General features: G+C 27.2%; 1 non-coding gene across 1 annotated transcript; it reads left to right on the top strand.

Moving 5' to 3' along the window:
* The first annotated feature begins 3,375 nt into the window (after window positions 1-3,375).
* On the top strand, window positions 3,376-3,448 carry TRNAR-CCU (transfer RNA arginine (anticodon CCU)). The gene has a single exon. It is a non-coding gene; the product is annotated as a tRNA-Arg (tRNA).
* Window positions 3,449-7,704: the final 4,256 nt, after the last annotated feature.

Here is a 7,704-nt window from a genome sequence, read left to right as displayed (position 1 = left end):
GTTAGAAGAAAGATATAATAAATCATGTATAAATACCACAATTCATTCATTTAATAAATAAGTCCTACATCATCTATCTCATCCAATATTTCATGATTCTTGCACTTGAAGTAATAGCTTTCAACGCTAACAAAAAGAGCAAAGTAATAAAGAACTTATTAGAGAATGCAAGAAGATATGTGCATTATAATATTAATTAACATATTTAATGGGCATTACAGAACAAAACAACGATAAAAATGAACAAATATACATGCGCATAATCATGACGAGACATTGACAATATGATCGCATATGACAACAATTGATATTATTTATAGATTATTTAAAAATCCAATAATAACCAACATAATAACAAAACTACATATCTCATTAATTAAAAATGTCCTGTGGCTATCGATGCAATGTCAAGAAGAAAAAGCATTTCATTATTGAGTGAAGAAATAGAAGTATTAACTATCTTTTCATCAGCCAAGGCAATTTCGCAAAGTTTAGGTCCATCACCAGCATACATAATACTCAAGCTTGCAGTTGATGGGCTACTATCCAATTCCCCTAATGAAACTTTCAACTCCACAGTCAACATATTGTAACGTGTGGTTGCACATTCCTTGATGGCTTTTGAAGAAGGATATTTGTTCATCAAAATTTTGATGTCATTTTGGGCGTTTTTGGCCTTCTTTAATAACACATTTATAAATAACCTGGAAAAGGTAATATAGTCTTTGGCCAAAGTAATTTCAGGGTAGGCTCGTAGAATTGTTAGACAACGTTGTTCGAAGTCTTGCGAATGAGGTTTTTTACATACCTCTTCGTACAACTTGGGGCTTGATGTTGGTAAAATGGCAGCATGAGAAATAAAGACCATTGAAATGGTGAGCAATAAGAACAGGTGTGTTAAGGGTGCCATTCTTTGTAAATGATGATGGCCAATACAATTTACTTGTGAGATCTTAATTTATAGTCATTTTAATTAGTCTCCTCCAACAGTTAATACTCGCTCAAATTTAAATAAACTACCATTTATAAATTTGTGTAAAAATATAACCGTCCAAATCAAATGAAAACTTTAACTTTATTAAATGATCTCCTCTTTATCATAATAACTGAAATATTAATATGTTAAAAAGTTATTTTAAAATCAACGACGACTTCAATTATTAGAAATAGAAAAAATAACAACAACAAGAACAAAAATAATATTAATAATAATAATAATAATAATAATAAAGAATTAAAAAGTAGTTTATAAAAAAAATGAGACACGTATTTATTAGCAATGCATAAAAAAATATTTGTCACTTATACATAAAAAATATGAAATAAATCATAAATATAAAAAACACAATATATATATTTATCACTGATGAACTTTTTAAAATAATACGAGACAAATATTTGAAACTCATACATAAAAAAATGAGATAATTGTTTATCATTAAAAAATAATTAAAAAAACACGATGAATAAATATCTACAACTGGTACAAATGAAAAAAAAATATCTATAATTGATGCATAAAAAGCACATGGTAAATGTTTAATAGTGTTAAATATAAAAATTTATTGAACAAATATTTATTACTGATACATAAAAAACACAAGATAAATATTTGTCGCTTTTAAATATTAAAAAAATAAATGACAAATTTTATCAATGATAAATATTAAAAAAATACGAGACAAATATTTATCTCTAACATATATAAAAATCACAATGTGAATACTATTAACGATTTTCAATAACTTTTAAAAAAAACATTATTTTACAAATATACTTTTTACATAAAAATGAGTTTTCTTGTGTCGTAATTTATGTTTGATTATATACCTAAATATAACTTTAAATAAATATTTACCAAAAATTGTATATATTTTCTAAATTGTAATAGATGATAAATTAAAAATAAATCATATAAATGAAAAATAAAAAATGCAAAAGCATCATTGATGTTACTTATGCTTATACGTACTTTTGACCCAAAATTAAATTTGCCAGCGTAATTTTAAAGTGATTCAAACAAAAAGTCAAATCATGTTTGCTTTTAAAAATTACTTTAGCTAAAAAACGAAAAACCAATTATGCTCTATATTGATAATAAAGAACGATGTTAAAAAGAATTCAAACACGCATAACCAGGATATCTCACTAGTTTAAATAAAAATAAAATAATCAAATAAATAAATTGGCTGGAAATACTAATTGATTGAATATATAATTGGATGGAAATATGATTCAATATGGAATTGATTGAACACATGATCATAAAAATATTATTAATTTTACTTCCGATAACGAAAATAGCAAAGAAACACGTTGAATTAAAAAAATAAATATAAATATGATTAATATAAATAATAATTTAGCTCAGATCATATCATTGTTTATTGATTCCAACATTATTACAAGTTAATTATTTCAAACAAAAAAACTAATACAAGGTAATCAACAATCACTCAAATTTCAAATTTTCAATGTTTCCATATATGTTTTTCAATCAATAGTTGACTACATTAAAATCGATTTGTTAGTAAAACCTTCTCTCACCGGTTTTCAAAATATTTGGTTACAAATATCAGAATTTAATATCTTCTTATTATACAAATATATGTAAATAAATATTTAAAGGTCGTCTAAAACTCTAACAAAGATTAACAATACTCTTTAAAATAATTTTCTCATATTTTATAGAGAAAATAATGACTCAATAGATGTGAAAAATTAAAAAAAAAAATAGGCTAAATTACATCCGCAGTCTGTTAAATTAATTTCAGGTAACGTTTTAGTTCTTTATTTTTTTTTTCGATTTGGTCCTTTATTTTAATTTTAAGTGACAATTTGATATTTTATGTTTTAAAATGTCAACAATGTTGTCATTCTTTTTACAAAAATTTAAAAAAAATCATTAAATTTTTCAAAATTAATTAAATTCATAACTTAAATCTTGAAATAAACTCATATTTTCATTCTTTATTTAAACTTCGTTTAAAACTCTAAAAAAGATTAACGATACTTTTTAAAACAATTCTCTTGTATTTTATAGATAAAATAATGATTCGATAGATGTGAAAAATAAAAATAACTATATCCTTTACAATTTAATTCGACAAATTGATATCAATAAGTTATTATAACAATTTTATTCGACAAATTGATATCAATAAATTATTATAATAATTTTTTTTTAAAAAAAAATAGTTAACTCATACTTCTAAAAAGTGTTGTCGTTATTATGAATATTTCAAATTACTTTTGAGTATAAGTGCACAGTGGACTTGATCCCCCGAGAATATTACTATGACAAACGAAAAATTGTTGATATAACTGTAAGAAATCTAGCAATAGATTTCAATAAAAGAAGATTAGTAAACAACAGCGCCTGTAGCTCAGTGGATAGAGCGTCTGTTTCCTAAGCAGAAAGTCGTAGGTTCGACCCCTACCTGGCGCGTTTAATTAAATAATTTTTTAATATTTCGACAAACTGTTCACTAATTTACTAGATTCATGTATTTGGCGCGTTTAATTAAATAATTTTTTAATATTTCGACAAACTGTTCACTAATTTACTAGATTCATGTATTTGCTACTTAATTTTTTTGGATTTTCGCATTGGTAGGTACCTCAAAGTAGGATAAAATTCTATTTCTCCTATTCACTCTATTTTTTAAATAAAATTTTTTTTAATTTTTTTTTTCATTTTCAATTTGTCGTTTCGGTTTATCTCCGAAAGAAAATAAGACGCCGCTAATTTTATTTTATTAAAAAAAATTCGATAAAACCTAAAATAATGATCTTAAACTAAAAATTTTGAATTTAGTAATCCATGATTACGAGTAGAAAAAATATTACTATCATACACTATCTATTAAAACGATTAACCTACAAGGAATAATAAAAAGGTTAAAATGATTACCATATACAAACTATTTATTTATTTAATAATTTATTTATTTTATCCTAAAAAGAATAATAAAAATGGAAATAAATTATTATATTAATAAATAATGAAAAAATATATATTTTTGATTAATTTAGTTTGACAAGGGGAATATATTGCTTATATGTATCCTTAGGTGCAATAAAAAAATTAAAACACAAGTAGTTCTTATTAGAAAATATTTGTTGATTAATTAATTTTATTATTACTTAATTTATTTATTATTAAAAAATGGGTTGATATGATAAGGGAGAAAGAAAAGGAATACCAAACAGTAGGATAATAAAACAAATAAAACTATATTTATTTTTTAAAACAAATTTATTTTTTATGGGATGCATCAATTTAAGATGTGTATGTTTCGTATAAAAATTAAAATCAACAATTAGATGTGTATCATGGCAAATCATAATAAATAGAGTATCAAAATTTAATAAATAAAAAAACCATACAAAAGTCACCAAATATAGTTGTCTCCTTCAGACAATTTTTTCTTTCTCTTATTTTTTCAGTGAGTTAAAGTGAGTGGTTATAAAGAATATTGTGTAAGAATGACGCAACAGAGAATTAACCGTTTTTGCCATAGAACAAATCCAAACATTTCTCTACTTTTCTTTACCTTTTATTCCCGATCCCTTTTGAGAGTCGTCTAAGACTCCTATTTATGATGGTAGATTAGGTTTAATTAATTTTAGAAATAAAATATCATTATCATTAATCAATTATACATTCCTTAAAAATATCCGACATTATTTCTAATTAAAGACAATTAATAAGATTGATATTTTTATTATTACAAACTTCCTTAAAAATATGTCATTATTGCTAATTGGGATCGATCATTAAGATTCATCTACTTATTACAAACCATTTTTAATTAATTAAAAAATATTGTAGTCAAATTCCAAAAATTTCATTTTATTGAATTATTTTTGTTTATTTTTTAAAATAAAAATAATAATAATTTCAATTTTTTCTTTAACCATAATAAAATGTCCAACATATTGTATTTTTTTACTTTTATTATTTTAGTGATTTTTTTTTAATATTTCTGGACAAAATTAGGTGTCCACAACTATCACTCTTTACTTATAATTTACTACAAAATCATTGTAAACGATAAGTATAGACGGCGACTCTAATTTTTTTTCCAAAAAAAGATAATGTTGATGGAAAAGTATGTAGGTCATTTTCTTGGCTAAAGATGTGAGTCATTTTCCCGACTTGGGGTGCGAGCCATTTTTCCAGACTTGGGGTGCGAGTTGTTTTCCCGACATAAGATGCAAGTCGTTTTCTCTGCTTCGGGGGTGCAAGTCATTTTCCCGACTTAAGATAGGGGTCGTTTTATCAGCTTTAGGGGTGCGAGTCATTTTCCTGACTTGGGGTGCGAATTGTGTTCCCGACTTAAGATGTGAGTGGTTTTCTCGACTTCGGGGATGCAAGTCATTTTTTCGGCTTAAGATGCAAGTTGTTTTTGTAAAAACCTTTGTAATATGTATTTTAATGACAACAAACCTTATGAGATAAGTTTTTTAAGTTTTCTAATTGGTGATCTACCAATGTTTGCATTTGAGTGTTTGTTGAAAGAATAGAAGTGGTCAAGCTTGAAGCCATTCACATAAACAAGTGCATTGTATCAACTCAACAATGGAAGAATTGAGGAACCTAATTCATAAATATAAATATGATTATCCTTAAACCGATGATAATCATTGCAATATGTTGCATCTTAATCACACATAAAATCTCTTGGAAGAAGTCAAGAAAAACTATGGGTCAAGATCCGAGGATGAAGAATCTAAACCCAAGGATGAAGAATCTAAACCCAAGGATGGACATTTCTCACAATCTCAGGACAAAAGTTGATAAGTTGTTCACACTATTCAAGGTATTGGAAACAAGAAGGAACCTTCTCATTAATAATAGATCGAGAGGATAATTAGAATATTTTTTTACAAATCATATCCTAGAAGATTACCTAACAAGTAAAAATGGTGTCAACATGTTTACACCAAATTCCAATAATCACATATTAGAAAGAAAGACATACAACCATCTCTCAAATACTTACATGGATATGAGGATGATCATTCATGAACATCCTTAAAATCAGGTATATCAGAGGACAAATACCTCCTATCTGAGACTGCAAACTCATCATCCTAGGCTTTTATATTACAAAGACAATTGAATGACACTTTTGTAAATCAGATTAATGACCATGAACATTTAATCAAGTCTCCAACAGTCACCTAATAGTTTTCCTCATGGATGAAATTATAACCTCTATGTTAGAGGATAAACAATAATGAAAGATAAGATGAATCTATGTCAAAGAATAAAACAGTAATGAAAGAAAGAATGGATCTACGTCAAAGGATAAACAATCATGAAGAGAAGATGAATCCCTTCAGAGGATAAACAATGCAGAAGAGAGGATGAACTTATGTTATATATTCATCCTCACACATGAGAAAAAGAGTAAAAGTACCAAAGTACAAAAAGTGTTGTCCTTGACTTATGAGGCGCGGCATTATATGTGTTTGAAAAAGAAAAACAAACCAAAAACGACAAGTCACGTTAGAATTAATGAAAGCTTCATCCTCCTTCAAACTGGATATGAGGATGGACTGCGAACTTATCCTCTAAGCATACTTAATAGGAGGATAAAGGCTACTAAATGGCAATTTTGCAAATAAAGACAAGTCCAAGAAAATTTAGCAAAGTCTCCAACAACTATATTTTGTTAACCCATACGTTTGAAGCTCCAAAGACAATTATATATAGAGATGTATTAATCTTCTAACTTCAAGAGAATCATATACAAGAAAACATCTAAGTTATTCAAACTTATCATCATTCTACGCACTCTTCCAAACTTAAACATATATGAGGATCATTTTTATTAAGTGTGTTATATACAATTTCACATCACTATCTTATCTTAGAAAGTTGTAATTTGATCCCCAAAAGAAGTCAAACACATTACTACTTGTATATCCTCAATTTGATATATACTTGAGTTATTTTGTAAAGCCCGTTGAGACTAGTAAAAATACAGTGTTGTAAGCCTGGTGAGGCTAAGAAAATACATAGTTGAAAAGGTGTAGATCAGAGGACGAGTTTTTGAGCAGTAGTGAAAATCTCACAAAGATGTGAGGACTTGAGTAGCCTATATTAGGTAAACTAGTACAAATTATGTGTGTGAATCTTCTTAAACTTTACTCTCACTATATTTGTTTTATTCACACCATTAGCATACTTATCATACATATTACAAACGCTTATTATTTTTCTTTAGATCATCCTCAATTAGAGGAGGATTATTTTTAATCTAACCATCCTTACTCCAAAGACAACTTGAGAGGACAATCTTAGTCTATGAACTAAATTTGAAAAGGGTCACAATTCAACCCCCCTTTTCTCATTACAATCACTTTTAATTCAGTTTTATTGGCTTCACGGGTGCAAATCGTTTTTTTTGCTTAAGATGTGGGGCATTTTTCGGCATAAGACGCGGGTCGATTTCTCGGGTTCGGGTGTGTGAATCATTTTCTTGGCTTAAGATGTGAGTCATTTTGTCGGCTTCAGGGGTGCGATTCATTTTCCCAACTTAAGTTGCGGGTCGCTTTCTCGAGTTCGGTGGTGTAAGTAGATTTCTTGGCTTAAGATGTGAGTCATTTTCCTGGCTTCAAAGGAAAATTAAAGGGTGCGGGATAGTCATTCCGACTTCAAACGAAAAATACAGGGTGTAGGTCAATAATCCC

The sequence above is a fragment of the Cicer arietinum genome, chromosome 4, assembly GCF_000331145.2.
Source record: "Cicer arietinum cultivar CDC Frontier isolate Library 1 chromosome 4, Cicar.CDCFrontier_v2.0, whole genome shotgun sequence".
Lineage (NCBI taxonomy): Eukaryota > Viridiplantae > Streptophyta > Magnoliopsida > Fabales > Fabaceae > Cicer > Cicer arietinum.
The sequence above is the reverse complement of the archived record's forward strand: the minus strand, read 5'-3'. Positions and strand labels throughout refer to the sequence as shown.